Source organism: Lissotriton helveticus, chromosome 4_2 (assembly GCF_964261635.1).
Source record: "Lissotriton helveticus chromosome 4_2, aLisHel1.1, whole genome shotgun sequence".
Lineage (NCBI taxonomy): Eukaryota > Metazoa > Chordata > Amphibia > Caudata > Salamandridae > Lissotriton > Lissotriton helveticus.
This window is the reverse complement of record NC_136064.1, coordinates 44,449,228-44,466,512: the sequence shown is the minus strand read 5'-3', so window position 1 is coordinate 44,466,512 and position 17,285 is coordinate 44,449,228.

Here is a 17,285-nt window from a genome sequence, read left to right as displayed (position 1 = left end):
GGCTTCCCTGTAGCTCTGAAGATCATGTTTAACAACAAGATGTTTAATGTTCGCTCAGTCCAGGCAGCAGATGAGCTGTTGTCCTTAGGGGGGAAAATGGGGGCCTCTGGTTAGACAAGAGAAGTAATTCTAAATTTGAATTGAACATCATAAGGTCCATTACTATTGGTTAGCTGGTTGTTCTGTTTCTCTCTCCCCCTTCTTTTAGCCTTTTCCTAGGTCCTTAGCTCTAGGGCTTCTTTTTGCTATTTAGTCTCCTAACACTCTAACTCTTTAGTGAGAATGTTCATGTTAGGTTGAAAAGAGGATCTATGGAAAGGGGCAACCGATATTAGAAAAAACATCAAGGAACGACGCGAACTACGGCCACTTGGCTAATTGTAAAAGGTATATTGATCTAAATAAACCGTAAAAATGAAAAAAAGGACACAAAAAGGGAATAAAAATCAAATAAAAGGTAAAAAAATAGTAAAGAAAAAACAAAAAAAGAGAGAATAAAGGGAAAATAAAAAACACTCACTCTGCGGGGGCTTGGGTAGGGGAAGGGGTACCATCTGCCGGTCCTGATCCAGTTAGATAGTACAAGGGTTCTTCAGGGGAGGGGGGGGTAGGTTGGGGCACTGGGGGCTCAAGGGTTGGGTAAATAAACATAACATTTCCTCATTGATGGTCAGGTTCTTGGCTACTCCTCTTGATAAAATATGGGTAGTGAATTTAAAAATGGCAGGAGTTAGTGTTGACTCTTTCTTCTTCGTTAGATTAAGCGGATCTACGGGTAAGACAGGATTTTGGAGTTATGAGTAATCTCAGGATCCTTAACACAAGGAGGGTACAAAGTTCCCCGAGTGAGGTGAGAGTGTGAATGTAGCGTAGAGAAGGAAAAGGAAAAAAGGGCGGGGAATTTCCCTTTTAGGCAATCCACAGTCGCTCCTTGTCCTGACCAGACTTTGCGTGGGGGTAGGTGTTGACGGCAGAGACCGCATGCCGCTTGGGTACCTTACTCAAAGGTGCAGGTCCCACGGGAGCAGACTGCGGGGCACCTTAGGGATTGTCTTGGGGTCGCTCGTCTAAGGGCAGGACCATTCGGCCTGCTTTTCTACTGACCTCAAGGCATAAGGTTGTATTTTAAACATTCATTGTGTAGTACTGAGCACTTAGGTCCTGAAGAATTGCAATGAATGCAAGAAACATGTTGACCTGACCAGAGGGTTGTAGATATCTCACTGTGAACCTTATCACAGCACCTATCTCCCCTCCCACCTTTTAACCAAGGGAGTCAACCACACTAATAAAGTTCCCTGTGGATTGCCTAACCTTTTTTAAATCACTCTCACTTCATGACTACACATTCACTTGCCCTCTCGCACGCATGCACCATATGGCTGGAACAGAAGATCTCCGATAAAGAGCCCCTTCGCGGGTGCCCGTCAGACATTGCAGCGCCAGTCTGACGAGGAGCAGAACCCATATGATGAAGCATGACACCTAGCTTGCTAGGTGTGTGAGGGTTTTAGTTCCAAAAAGGGAAATTCCCCGCACTTTTTTCCTTTTCCTTCTCTACGCTACATTCACACTCTCACCTCACTCGGGGAACTTTGTACCCTCCTTGTGTTACTGTTCTCCCGGACATGTACATTGGACCCCACTAAATATAGTCCGTTTCTGGTTCCTGCCTTTTGTTGATAGATATAATCTCAGGATCCTCTCCTGGAATGTTAATGGCCTGCGCACCAAGCCAAGAGCAAATAAGATCATACAATACTTGCGTGATACGGATGCGCAGGTCATTATAGTCGAGGAGACACACTTAATAGAGGCTGGGATGCTCGAACTGGTTAGGAAAAATAGGTGGATTGATGTTTCAGTATCTTCTTCCCAAACTTTGAATATAAGGGGAGTGACTATCCTTTTAAAAAAAAACATAAATACAAGAATTATTTTGCAGGAGGTCGATTCTGGTGGGAGATGGGTTATTACAACTGTAGACATAGGTGGAGCTCGTTTGACTTTAGTTGGCTATTATGGGCCTAATCGGCACGATCCATCAACTCTCGAATCATTATTTTCTCATCTTTTACGGTTCCCAGAGCCCATTATTATAGCAGGGTACTTTAATATCATATTAGATCCCTTGCTCGATAAATCGCCAAGTAGTAGGCAGCAAACATTATCAAAAACTAGAGCTTTTCTTCTTAACTGTATGAGTCAATATGGACTCACAGACATTTGGAGGGTAAAAGCAGGGTTGGAATCTGGATTTTTGTTTAGAAATTTCAAATATCGTCACCAATCCAGAATCGACTTCTTTTTAATTAGTCGTAATTTGGTTGATTCCGTAAAAAACATCAGTTATTTGCCCTCGCATCTGTCCGACCATTCCTCAGTATCTTTGAATCTCTCTGGAGTAATTACACCTCCTTCTAGATCTTGGTCGTTCGACCGTTCTCTTCTCTTGTCTCCAGAAGATATCTCATCTATTAAATTTGAAACCCGCGAGTTCATGCAAGCAAACATTGGCTCTGCGGATCATTGTATAGTATGGGATGCTTAAAAGTGCTTTCTTCAAGGTGTAATCAAGAATAAGGTTGTGTTCCGAAGGAGGCAATATACTCAAGAAATAGAATCCATTGAAACTGACCTTCTTGCAGCACAAGCTGAATTAGAATACAGCCATAATACTCCTAACCATGTTCCTTCATTGCTACACAAAAATCTGCTTGCCCTAAAAGATAAAATGGTATCCGTCCTGAACCAACGTATCCTCCAGAAATGGGAGAGTAGCAAGCTATCCCATTTCGAATATGGGGAGGGTGCCGGTAAATTACTGGCCTGGAAGACCAAAACTGACCAGGCACGCAACATCATAGCCTCGGTAATTACGAGCAAAGGCACCCTCTCCTCGGACTCAGAAATTAGAACAGCTTTTAAGGATTTCTTAAAAAAAATATCAGGAGGATAGGAACATCACCATAGACAGTGTAGACAGATGGTTAGAAGGTGTCTCCCTACCATCACTATCTTCTGAACAAAGTGCTTTTTTAGATAGGGAGATTACCGAGGATGAGGTTATGTTAGCTATCCAGGGGAGCAAGGGAGGTAAGGCTGCAGGCCCAGATGGCTTACCAGCTGAAAACTATAAAAATCTGGTGGCAGAAATATCGCCCTTCCTTGCCGCTCTCTTTAATCAAATACTGCAGGAGGGGGCTCTTCCACCGTCATCTTGGAATGGCGCATCTATCACGCTTATTTTGAAACCTGGCAAACCTGCTATCAACTGTGGTTCGTACCGCCCCATATCAATCCTGAATGCAGATTATAAAATCTTTGCATCTATTTTAGCAAACAGGCTGGGCCAGGTGGCCCCTGATATCTTACATCCGAATCAGAAGGGCTTTGTTAGGGGACGCCAACTTTACGAACTTACTTACGACCTTATAGGTGCCATAAATATAGCGATTAAGGACTCCATCCCTTTGGCTATCCTCACGTTGGACGCCACCAAGGCCTTCGACAGGGTCCACTGGACGTTCCTGTCGGGGGCCTTGACCAAATTCGGCGTGGGCGAGGGCTTCCGTAGAGCATTGGAACTGCTATACAATAGTCCATCAGCCTCTGTACTGGTAAATGGGGCCTTGTCTGAACCCTTTGCAATTACAAGAGGAACACGACAGGGTTGCCCCCTATCCCCTCTCCTATTTGACTTATATATAGAGCCCTTTGCACAGAGATTAAGAGAGGATGATACCATCAAACCCTTCATCTATGGAGAGTGGGAAAAGAGGGTGGCCCTCTACGCGGACGATGTCATGATAATGACCTCTGAAATCAGTACCGCGTTCCCTGCAGCTATTAAGTTAGCCTTGGAATTCGGGGAAGTGTCAGGATACGAGGTAAATGCCTCAAAGACTGAGATTATTGTCTGGAACGATCATGCGAGTGGCTTTAATGAACAACTTAGTGAAAGCCTGCGTTATTTAGGCCTAAACATCGTTAAAGATATCACTCAAATTGCCCCCTTGAATTTTGCAGTAATCGCTAAAGAGTGTCGAAAGCTAATGAGATTTTGGCAACACCTCCCCCTGTCTTTGTTGGGTAGAGCGAATCTGGTAAAGAAGTCTATCCTACCAAAGGTTTCCTTTTTATTCAACAGTATCCCACTTTTTTTGATCCATCCTTGCTGGCTAAGTTACAGGGAGAAATTTCCTCATTTCTTTGGAAAAACAAAAATCCAAGGATAGCTTGGAAAAAAATCAGGCGCCGCAGGGAGAAGGGCAGGCTGGCGGGCCCAGATTTACAGATATATGCGTGGGCGTTTCAGCTATCACACTCACGCATGCTTCTTAAAATACCAACAGATGAGGGCATAGGTAGTATGTTTTTGGCTCCTTTGAGCTGCGAGGGTGTCGGTCAATCTGGTTACCTTTTTAAGTTTGGTGATCCCAAATTTTAAAAAAAAGGTAAAATTGAAGGTGCTTTATGGCCTGGCAAGAACTTGGGCAAAGATAAGATCTACAATTAACCTGGGGTATTATTCTAGCAGATCTCCAATATGGGAGTTACCTTTGGCTCCAAGCTGGGCGTGTGACGCACTAGCACTCCCGATAAGAGAGGCTGGAATATCTGTCTGGGGAGATTTGTTTTTTGAAGGGACCTTGCTTCCTTGGGAATATCTATCAAACAAGGTGGGGCCCAACTTGTCTAGATTTAAATACCTACAAATATCGAGTTGGGCTCAAGCTGCTACTACCCAATCCACACGTCGAATAAACTTGCCACTAGGAGGAGGTTGTGAACTTGAATCTCTTCTGGTAGATAAACCGCCTGTAAAAAAAGAGATCTCTGTGTGGTAGAATTTAATATTAGAGGAGATCAATGGCAACTTTCACCTCCCAGAGCTACTGTGGGGAGAACAGATGCCGGGCTTGAATGTGAAATGTCCTGCACAGTACTTTGGGACTTAGTTAAACCAGCCTGGCTCCGCAGAAACCATTTTTTTACCCTGCATAGGGCATATTACTCCCCACAAAGGTTGTCTAATTTCTCTCTGGGGGGCCCCATGGCTTGTGCAAGGTGTGGTTTAAATGAGGCCCCGGACACGCATATGTTCTTCGACTGCCCCCAGTTGGCGCCTTTTTGGGACTCAATCCGCAGCAAACTTTCACTTTCTCTGGGCTTAAATGTAGTGATCGACCTTTGCATGGTTATCTTCGGAGTTGTGGACCAGACTCGTAGTCCAGCAAAGAACTTACCATTCTACTCCATCCTGGCGTCCCGTAGAGAAATCTGTAAGCATTGGAAGGATGCATCCCCTCCTACATTCCATGATTGGTGTGATTCAATCCTTCAGATTTCGAAATTAGATCTCGCCAGGGCTGGGAAACAATACAAAAGAGTTTTTGGCATCTGTTGGATTGGTCACATTGAACCTGGGTTTTTTTTTGTGTTTTTTTTCCCCAGGTCATCTGCCATTTGGGCAATATGGTTGGTTCGACGGGCGTGAGCCAGTCGTTGTTGTTGGGAAATTGTTACCTTCTCCCTCTTGCCTTCCCTGCCAGTCTTGACTGAGGCAGCACGACTGTTCTGTATGCACCCCACTACCTTCTTCTGACGCCTGGCAGCTAGAAACCATGAACGTGAATGAGGACTTAAAAATAAAAAAATACAAAAAAGAGGCAGGGAAAGCTAGGATGGCAGGGAGCCTGGCTCACAGAACGTCGAGTGTAAAAGTGGCCAGGTCCCAAAAAGGCGACCTGGGTTCACACAAGCACAGTGGGGGGGTTAATACTGATATGGTTACAAACTATGTGCAATGATCATGACAATATTCAAAAATAAAGCAATGTAACAGTCTCTTCATACAATTTAATCATTGCACGATATTCTGTATTTTGATTTCAGTCAACATAATCAAAAAGCAAACATTTACATGTGTATTACAGCTTCCATTTACAATAATACAGTTTCAGTTATTCAAAACAAAACAAAAGCCCAATGCATTTCGGGACGTCTGTCCCTTCGTCAGGGGCGAATCTGCAAGAATATATAAATGCAAATCAATTATCAAATTTCAAAGTACAGAGGAAAACCATTAATTTCATCAAATGAGCTCGTGAATGCATTATGAATGTGATGTTAAACCAATGCCAAAGTCATTGCGCATGCCTTAAGACAAGTGGCCCCGTGTACAGGCTGACCACACCATGCATTCCAGCATGCCAGGCACAATTTATTGTGAAAATCATGTGTCCAATAAATGAAAATCATTCGTGTAACTACCTCCACCAATACAACTGCCATGTGTCCACTTACTGAAACTGCTCTAGTGTCTCCCAGTACGAATTAGAGCTCCACAATCTAAAAGATTCAGCAATGTATGAGGACCAGGTCAAGATAGCTTTTTTCGCCATAAGTTGGCAGGGTATTCTCAGACGTTGAGTCAATTGCTCACTTTGCCACTGGATTCAAGCAAGCCCGGCTGAAGACGGCTGCAATGCCAGAAACCAGTCCTGGGAAGCTTGTTTCCGGTCCAGGGAAGGCATGGCTTGGCAGTTCGGACTGGACTGTTCCCATGAGGCACAGGGTCAGACTGATTTGCATATGGCCATGTCTGAACTGGGGTGGCAGAGTGGGCTAAAGAATGGTGATGGATTAAACCCAGATCAGTTGACTGGGGGTGAGTGGTTGTATTGTCAACGCTCCCTCCATCATTTCCTTTGGTTTTGCCAAGATAATAAAGGATCATCATTCGTACACTAAATAATCTGTCTGCTAATTTCGTCAGCATACCATTCTGATCACTCTTTCAGCACGTGTTTACTCAGTGACACCTGGACTCAACGGATACTGCAATAGTAGAGGGAAAATACACATGCCCTGAATATTAAGATAGTTCGTGTGTAGCGCCCTCGAGTGAAAAATGTGGGTAAACAAGGTTCTTACCTACGTATGTGTAATGATCCCGAATGATCATGCTGATCAACCTACACATTAAGACGACACTGTACAAAATAATATTTAAAATGCTGATCAATGCTACATGATCAATGCTACATGCCACTAGTCATCGCCGTACCATCTATGAGTGCAAATGCTGCTAGTCCTTACCTATATGTGAATTTCATGACTAAGACGCGGCAATCTGATCAACAGTTCCCTTACATAGATATATTTCCCAACCGCTGTCGTAGAAATGAAGTATTAAGATTACGAATAGTAATTAATCCTTGTTATGCGAATGAAGGGATAATAGGGGCTATGATGGATTCTGAAGGGAAGTGTACCTGCAACATAGGCACAAAATGCAATATTTTGCACAAACTACTAGATTGTTTTAAGGTTCTTGCTGCATGGAAACTGTTTTATGACCAATGTTTTTTAAATACGGTATTACAAACCGTGCACAGGCAGTAGATTTGTTAACGGAAATGTACTATTTGGACAGAGCATGTGCACTTGGGAGATTTATGTTTGAAGTTAAAATTGTTTTTAAGAGTTTAAAGAATCGGGAATTTTATGAACTATATTTTATAATAAAATTAATCAGGTTAGGAAAATGAAATAACTAGGAATCAAGATGTATCATGAAATTGTATATTTAATATGTATAAATTATTTAATAACACAGTATTATGAAAAGATTGAAATGCTCTTTTATGTACAAGGACCATGGGTCTAAATAAACATTCTTTTTGATATTGATACTGATTCATATATTATGTAAAACAAGCCTAGGAAGTCTGGATAGTTCTCATGTGTAGGTGGAGAGCTTCTTTTATTGGAGCACATCTACTACATCAGCAACACCCTAAATCTGCCCACCTCAAATGTCTGTTTTCAAGCAGAATTTTTGAGAACAGGATTAGCACGGTGCAATACATGCTGAGCTAGAAAATCAAAATAGTCCTATGCTATTTTTGTAATAAAGTGTTTGAACATAGGGTTAGCCACTGGTATCCATGCCAACTGGGAAAATGACAACAGTATTTTACTACTCCAGGCACAGTAGTATAGTTAGTATAAGCAGGATATTATCCACACCAACCTGAAATAAATAAAAGCAACTCCTAAAACATGTACTTCACTATCATTAGAGCTCAGTAGAAAAGTATTGCTCTGTCTCGAGTGAAGGGTGCACCCAATATAGGCCAAAACCAAACGCACACAAGCTTAGAGTGCCCGCATAAATTATGTAAAACAAGCCCCAGGTAGTGCCCATGTTTAGGTGGATAGCTGCTGTTTTTAGAGCACATCTATAGCACCAGCATCAAACTGAGGGCCATATTATCAAGAACGGCAATAACATTATCGCCTCTTTAGCGGCAAGAAACTGCCCCTAAAGTGGCAATAAGGGACTTGATAATATGCCCTTGTGAATTCCCATAGAAGCCCAGGTTCTGGTGTGAACCTGGGCTTCTATGGGAATTCACAAAGGCATATTATCGAGCCTCTTATCGCCGCTTTAGCGGCAGTTTCTTGCCGCTAAAGAGGTGATAATATTATCGTCATTGTTGATAATAAGGCCCTAAATCAGCCCTTTTCTAGCAGAGTTTTTTTAGCAGAGGATTAGCACTGTGTCTTCCACTCCAAGCTGGAAAATCAGCAAAGCCTTTTATCGTTTTTGCAGCAAAGTCTTTAAGCACAGGATGAGGTAGTGCTATCCACACCGAGGTGAATGAAGACAAAAGCCTTTTACCACTCCAGGCACAGTATTACAGCTTTGGATTAGTGAAATACCATTCAAGTCAACCTGGGATGAATAAAAGCAACTGCTGACACATGTTTTGGTCTCCTTAGAGTTTGTCAGAGAAGTATAGGTTTGTCTTGACACAAGGGGGCACCCAGTAAAGGTCAAAACACTCACAATCGTACAGTGCCTGGGCTCAGAATTCTGGGTAGTTCCCAAGGCTCTGATCAATTAAAAGAAAACAATGAGTGGGCACATGACTTGGCCTGGCAGGAGCAATGGTGAACAAATACAAAACGGGCATCTATGAAATACATTTCACATAATGAAATGGTGTACAAGCGCATGCCAAAAAGGAGCACTTCATCCCTCCTCTATCAGCAAAAGCAGCACTAAAAAGAAATTACTGCAGAAATATAAGTCCAAAATGCGTGTGCTCCTATCTGTGGTACTACAAACCACCTCTAAAGCATCATTAAGAAATGTAAAACATCAACCAAAAATAATAACAGCAAAACTGAAAGAAATGTTTACAATAAACCTTAAAAATTCCCCAAAAATAACAACCCTAGTCAACAATTACCTGCCAAATACTTTTTAAAGATCCAGAAAACCCATAATAAACAACCATTTAACAAACACAAACACAGCTAAAACACATACACACTCACGCACAGACACATACACAAACGTCTGTGCCTGGCCCGTGCCTAGGGCCAGAACCCCTGTGTCTCTAGCCACAGAACATAGCAATGTGACATACTGAAAAGAAGAGCTTTGGAAATGGAACACAGGAGGCAAAACCTCCTGCTGCAAGATAATCAATCCCCTAAAAGAGCTTAAGAACTGCGAGCACTGTTTGCTGCAGCTGAGCTTTAGGAAAGTTAAGTCGCTAACACTACAACAAAAACCATTTCACTCACCCACTAGCAAGGGTGTTAAAGCCATGTTAATCAATGCACGATCGCTAATAAAACATAACACGGAAATTGCAGAAATGATTGAAAGCCATAAGCTTGATCTGGCTTTCATAACAGAGACATGGGCAGACGCAGCGTCAGATCCCGACCTGGCATTAGCACTTCCTGCAGGATATACCATCACTAGAGCTGATAGAACACTCAAGCGAGGGGGAGGGCTAGCTACTATTGCTAGAGAAAAGCTGTTGGTGTCAGGATCCCCAGCAGGCAGCACCCCAGAGTGTGAATTGTTATCCTTCCAGATATTACTCAACAAAAATTACACACTAAAAGAACTTCTTATATAGCGGCCACCAAAGGTATGGACCCCCCTTATGGACAAAATCAGTTCTTTCTTGGAAGCCAGTATAAATTACTCAGACTTCACAATTTTAGAAGATTTTAATTATCACCTAGAAAATGCAGCAAACCACAGCACAACCACACTTATTGACGCCTTGCTGGGCTTCTCACAAGGACAGATAGTTAAGCAAGAGTCTCATGTTGCCAGACACACCCTGTATGGAATTTTTACCTCAAACACTATGATTAAAGTCTTGGAGGTGGTTCCCGTTCCTTGGTCAGACCACAGAGCTATAGTGTACAACATAAAAAGAAATTTGCAGCAATTAACAACAATAAATACACCTATCACAGTTACCTATCAAGACTGGGCCAAAATTTACACTACTGACCTTCAAACCTCACCACTTGAAATTAAGCCAAACTTGGCAGCAGATACGAACAACACAGTTCATAGATTAACCACTTGGATCAAAACATCAGTAGATGCTGCAGCCCCCAATAAGAGCCTCTTATCCAGAAGAAAAAAGCTGGCTGAACCTTGGTTCTCGGAGAAACTGAGAGCTCAAAAACGAATTTGCAGAAGGACCGGAAGAAAGTGGAGGGCAAAATATGATCAGGTCATAAAAACCGACTATGCACAAACACTATCAGAAAACAAGAGACTGATCATTGAGGAAAAAAGTAAATATTTCACGTCGAAAATTTTGGAAGCTAAGAATTCCAGCAGGGAACTGTTTGCTACAGTAAAAAAAACTAGCAAATGTCCCAGCCAATTCCAAGACAGCCAGTACCCAGGAATTTTGTAATACTTTGGGTCAGTTTTTAAAAAATAAAGTTGAGACAGTATATCAAACCTTCATAGATCGCAATCACTCCTCCCCTAGGACATCTACGCCAGGGCCAGATAGTCATACACCTGGCACTAGTTTCTCCTTTTTGGTTCCATCGTGGGAACAGATCGTCCAAGTGGTGAAGACAACCAAATCAGGAGCCCCGTCAGACCCATGTCCTCCTAACGTCTTCCATCTGTTTCCTGAATTACTCAGTGAACAACTAAATTTAGTGTTCACAGAGATTATACAGTCAGGCAGGTTTCCTGATGCTTGGAAGGCAGTCTCAGTCCTGCCTCTGCTAAAAAAAACAATCTAGACCCCGAATAGCCTAGCAGTTACCGGCCAATTTCTAGAATCCCATTTTCGTCTAAGGTATTGGGGAAACTGCTTAATAAACAGATTACTTCTTTCATCACTGCAAGAGAACTCCGGGATCATTTTCAATATGGGTTCAGAGAGGGCCATGGAACTGAGACTGCTCTGATCATGGAAACAGAGGAACTCAGAAGATCACTGGACTCAGGAGTGAAATCCATCTTGATTTTGTTAGATTTATCAGCTGACTTCGACACTGTCAATAACGAAATATTAATCGGCAGATTAGCAGAGCTGGGCTTTCAGGAATCCGCCCTTAACCTACTGTCATCCTTCCTGACTGGCAGAAATTTCTCACTAGAATTGGGAGGCTCCGCATTCAAATCGTTCGAACTGCCGTGTGGTGTGCCTCAGGGTCTTCTCTGAGCCCCACACTTTTTAATGTCTATGTGACTCAGGTGGCCTCGATTATTAGGCAGTGCAGTTTCTCAGCAGTCTCCTATGCTGATGACACCCAGGTGGTGGTATCAGTATCAAATAGAGTAGATGAGACAGCTGATCACTTTAACAACTGCATGTCTCAGGTAAACACCTGGCTGCAGACTAACTGCCTGAAATTGAACGGCAAAAAAACGTAAGTCCTGCTGCTGAGCCCCGACCCTTCCTTCTGGTCGCCGAGATGGTGGCCGGATAACTTGGGAGACTGCCCGACACCAGTCTCCAAGGTGCAGTGGCGGCTGGTGACATTTCTGAGTGGTAGGGCAGAAAGAACCAAGATATATTGCTTGGTGAGTGAAAGATCTTCCATAGGCATTCAAAGAGTTTAGAATTAGGACTTCAACCACAATATGCTCGGCATTAACATTTTTAGGAACAGCTGCTGGTATTAACCTGTTAAATGTTTTAGTAAAGATATAAGAGCTGATAAAGGAAATGTCCAAGTACAGGATACGTGAACCTCTGCCAAAGAGATGTGGCCAAAGGAGAGTTTCCCACAGCATCATCCCATCCAGTAATGCTCATTCTCCACTGCTCCTCCGATCTACTCCCGGAAACCATCACCACTTACTGGACCACTATTTCCCTCCTATCCTCCATTCCTTGTGCCCATCAGTAAGCCCAACATGTACTGCAAACCAGCCACCAAATACACATAACTAATCCCACATCCTGTTCACATTCTTCCTCAAGGTTACACATCTTAGTCCATGCTGTACATTGAATAGAAACACAGTGCAGTGCTGCATGCCATCACTTCACAATTATTGGTAGACGTACAGAGGATTTCTTTACATTTTAATTACATTAACCTACAGTTGAACCATTTCAGGTATTGCTATTTACTCTAATGCCTTCAGTGCAGTGTCAGTTTTCAAATACACATATGCATGAGAAATAAATACTTTCCAAATGTAGAATTAGTTATATGCTGCCACTTCTCCCTCAGATATACTTATTCAAAACGGTCCAGCATTTTTCATTAGTAAAAACGTTACGGTAGTGATGTATTTCTGCATGAACCTTAATTGTAAAGCACGTGATCCAGCATCTTAAATAAAGCGCATATTACGGAGACCTTTACGGAAGTTTAAAAATCACCAGCATCCAACAGATGTGCCAAAATACATGCACCGTTTCGCTATGTTCCTGGGAATCGAACTTGTGACCCACAGCTTACACTTGGGTACTAGTAGAATCTGATGCACTGCCCACGGAGATCTATGAATCAGCACTGTGAAAATGCATGGACCCTGGAGGTTTACAGCAAACACCTAGTTCCAGATGGAAAATGTGGTCTGTTTTTGGGTCTGTGTATAATCCCATTTCTGTTGGTTAATGAGTGATCTGTTAAAGGCCACACCGGCACACTTCTGGCGACATCCCTACTGATCATGTACAGCTTCCCGTCCGATACAGTGCAGCTAGTCGGGCTCGGGTATAGTATGCCAGAGGTAGGTTTTCAAACTGTACGCCAATCCGCCCGCCCTAATGGCTTCCTCCTTTGGTGCATTGTTGACCCAGTTTGATGTTTGAATCTTCCATAGATATACAATACATCAAAAAAGCCCACGGCGGAATAAGAAAGCCTCAGCATATCTACACATGAAAGCTGCACAAGATTTTTTTTTAAATCGCAACACGATCGTGGCTGCAAGGGGTCGGGGGAAATAATGCTCTTTGATGCTGTTCAATCTCACTCGAAATGCTCGCTCCCTGCAATATGTGGCTTGCATTAAATTAGTTCCAGTGCGACTTTCCTTGGTGGAGTCATACATACTATACGGAACAGGGCACAGCAAAACTATGCACATAAAAAACACACAAAACAGAAGTGAGCCTAAGGATAAACAATCTCTTCAGACGACCCTTGATTTCCTTACAAGAACTCGTCAGAGCACGTTTACGAGCAGGCTATTTCGGTCTACCACACCAACATTTAACTCTGGCATATAACAGATGAGCCTAGCTGGAACCTCATCGATTATCTTCTTGGTACAGAAATTGTGTTAATTTACAAGACGGAAGTCGAAGGCACGGCCCACGGCACTTCTGGCCTAGTGTCATAAACTGCTTGTGAATGAATACATCCGAGTCTGGCCTGTTTGCATTCCCGCGCTCGGTTACATAACGTCCTTTAACAAAGTTCTTTAACTCTTGATCTGCACGCCCTCAACCCCATTGTGTACACATAGGTATATATAGCCCACGTCTCACTCATACCGTACGTTCGTACCTGCTAGCAAGATTACTAAATGGGCCTCTACAGTGCGACAGGAGGGTGTAAAGAAAGAAGCAGCAGCATAACATTACCTACCATATCACGACGACGAGTCAGGAGTCACGCGCTCTCCGGATGGATCGACGACTGACGACTGGACTTACTCAGTACTGGTCTGGTCTACTGACTTTCAGTTTCACTATCACTACTTGTTGTTGACTAAGTTGTGGCACTGGTGCGCCACGCGCTGCACGTCACTGCAGCTTACAGAAATGGCCAATCACCACGACATGGCTTGATATAGCCATGATATGTGATTGGCCATACTGTACAGCAGCAAACACCCACGCACGGCACCATGATCCTGACCCTGCTGCTGTCTACTCAGCCAATCCTGGCGCAGCCTTAACAGTGCCACTGCGCCAGGATTGGCCTCCGAGCAGGAGAAAATCTGCCCATAATGAGACCGGGCCCTGCCAGGGGGGTGGGGGGGGAGGTCTAATAGTTGTACGCATGCGCAGGCCAGTCTCAATTATGAGTACTCCTGGCTGTCACATGCGCAGTCACCCCGACCCCGCTGCAGCTGCTTACGCTCTCTGGCGCTGTCACTCACTCTCCCACAACCCCGCCCCCCACGGCCCACTTCCATAAGCAAATGCCCGATTCTGCCGGGCTCGTCAGTGCGCTCTGATTTATTTGAAAGAAATGTGTTTGAATTATGTTATGCATGTTGTTGGCACCAGCGGCGGTCGTCCATGGCTAGTGGGGCAACGCCCCAACGCCCCCAATGGACGCACCGCCACTGCCTAGGTGTGATCCTTGATGACAGACTGACATTTGACGGTCAAATGAATAAACTTTCTTCCACCTTCTGGGGTATTTTAAAGATGATCAGAAAGATCCGTTATTTCATACCCCCACATGCATTAAAGATACTGGTGACAACCTTGGCTCTTTCCAGGCTGGACTATGGCAATGCCCTTTATATAGGAATGTAGGGATACAATCCCAGTATCTACAAAATTGCAGCGACTGCAGAATGCTGCCGCTAGATTGATGATGGGCATCCCCAAATATGAAGCAATCTCCCATAGACTGAGAGCCCTCCTCTGGCTCCCAGCGGAAAAAAGAATCAGATTCAAATCACAGTGTCTTGCTTATAAGGCACTTCAGGGCAAAGGACCACTATATCTGAGATCGCACTTGAAATGGTACGGACCAGCCAGAAATCTCAGGTCATCTCACTCAAAATTGCTACAAATACCCAAATATAAGCAGGTTCGCTGGGGAGGCAGAAGCTTCCTACTGGGGACAGCAAAAACTTGGATCCAACTGAGCTTTCGGAATCTTATAGGAGCATCACTTGGTCTGCCTACCTAATACGCCCTGCCAATTCCAGCGCCAAGACGCCTTCAGGCATACATGCACTATACAAATCGCCAAATCAAATCAAACATAGGAGGCTGAGAAAAAAGTCCTTTCTTCATGATCTAAACTTCAGAAATCCTTCTAAAAAGACATACCTTTACGGAAAAAAAACGCATTTTGGTATCCGCTTCATCTCTACCCATTGCTCCTGAGAGTCCTCTTGATCCAAAGCTTTTCTTTTATTTGTGAGGTGGCTGATGAAAATATCTAAACACTCTATAGAAGTAACATAAAAAGTGTGTTTTTTTAACTTAGCAGTTAGAATTATATTGTATTGGTTGTTGCTGCACAGTTTGCACAAGTTTTACATAATCTTGCTCTGGAGTGAATCAGAATTCGTCTGATACAGATGAGAAGAAAAACATGAAGGCCATCCCTGAGACCGCATTATAAAAAAGTGGAAAGTTGTTAGAGCATTACTCATGGAGATCCAAGATTCTCCTTGCCATTTCCATTTTGCATAAATGGTAGCTTTCCCACCTTGGCGTAGCAGTACTGAGATCAACAGCAATGGACAGCAGTTCTTAATTGTCACCTTTTTGAAACCCAGATAAACAATGCAGGTTGTTAATTCCCTCCTTTTCTTCAGAAAATAAAACAAACCATAGAATGCTCGGGACATAGAGTCCCAGGTAATGAGGAGCTGCTCCAGATAGGCTTTCATATGGTCTGATTCCTTTTGTTTCACGCCATAAATATTAATGAGGTAAGTCTCAAATTGTGACCCACTAGGAATCTCCGCCATGAGAAGGGACGGTGGCCTGCTGAGTTCAGCAGACCACCATAGCTCTGACTACTTTTACATAAAGCATTTTTTCTTTAAGTTCAACCTACATTCCCGAAAGGAAAAACGGGATGTATTTAAACTAAAATAATGATAGGTATAATTGCCATTGGACAACTGCCTACTCCAAAAAAATACCTTTTCAACATTCACAAAGGGGAAGGGATCCCTTGAGGACCCCTTCCCCTTTGTGAATGGCTTATTGTGGAAAATTAGTGCGTTTTGGTGAACATTATCTGCGCCATCTTGCCTCTTCCCCTGATGCCACACTTTTGTCGTGCGCGCCCGCCATTTTAAGATGCCCCGATCAGAACAAACCCTTTTGCATGCCGCTGGCCCCTGACATAGCCCTTTGCCTTCGCTAAGCCTGCACGCTGACCACCCCCTGCTTGCACCTGCCTTGAGTCATAAACCCCTCTTCGGCGCTGCTCTGCCCCCGGCCCTCATCCTGTTCCCAGCGCGACACCTCCCTGCTTTCCTTTCATGATCTCCGGCCCTTAGATGCAAACCCCCTTTTTCCCCGTGTGCCCGTTTTGTCCTCCCCATTCCCAAGCCGACACCCAGCTCTGCCGATACCACCCTTGCCCCTCCCCGTACAATAGAAAGCTTCCCCCATCAAAGAAATCCCCGGGTTGATCAAAGCCCCCACCCCATGAGACCCAATCACACTCCCCACATTCCGTGACTCGGCGGATTATCCAGCTGCGTGATGCTCATCACCTGTTGTGATTAGGGTGGGGATTTCAACTGTAAATGTGTGTGGGAACGGGCCCCAAAGGGGGATTCCGGGTATGTCTTTCCGTATATCAAAGCTTTGTCACATATATGTAAACTGCAATAAAAACCATAAAACACTGTATATAAGGGGCCAGGCCTCAAAACGTAAGTTAGAGCACCTCAGAACGATACCTTCTGTCCGTTTCGTTGTGTTCTCCTCCGGAGAGAATAAAAAACCTTGTTTCCTGCTTTCCAGTCTCCAGCGCCTGCCTCTTCATTGATTTAAATGACTAGAGGGTCACAGAGGCAATACCGCCGGGCAAATATCGATTGTCCCCGACCCGATTGAAACTGTTTTTACAATTGGCGTCCCAAGCGTGGGGCCCATCAGCGACTCGTGGATCCAGTGGGAGAGGTCCCGACGACAGAGTGAACGACTGCAACGATCGGGAGAGCTCTTGCCCAATAGACCCTCGTCTGGCAGCCGATCATCCGAACTTCACTAGTTCCGAACAGACCTCTCTCGAGTGATCTACGGTCC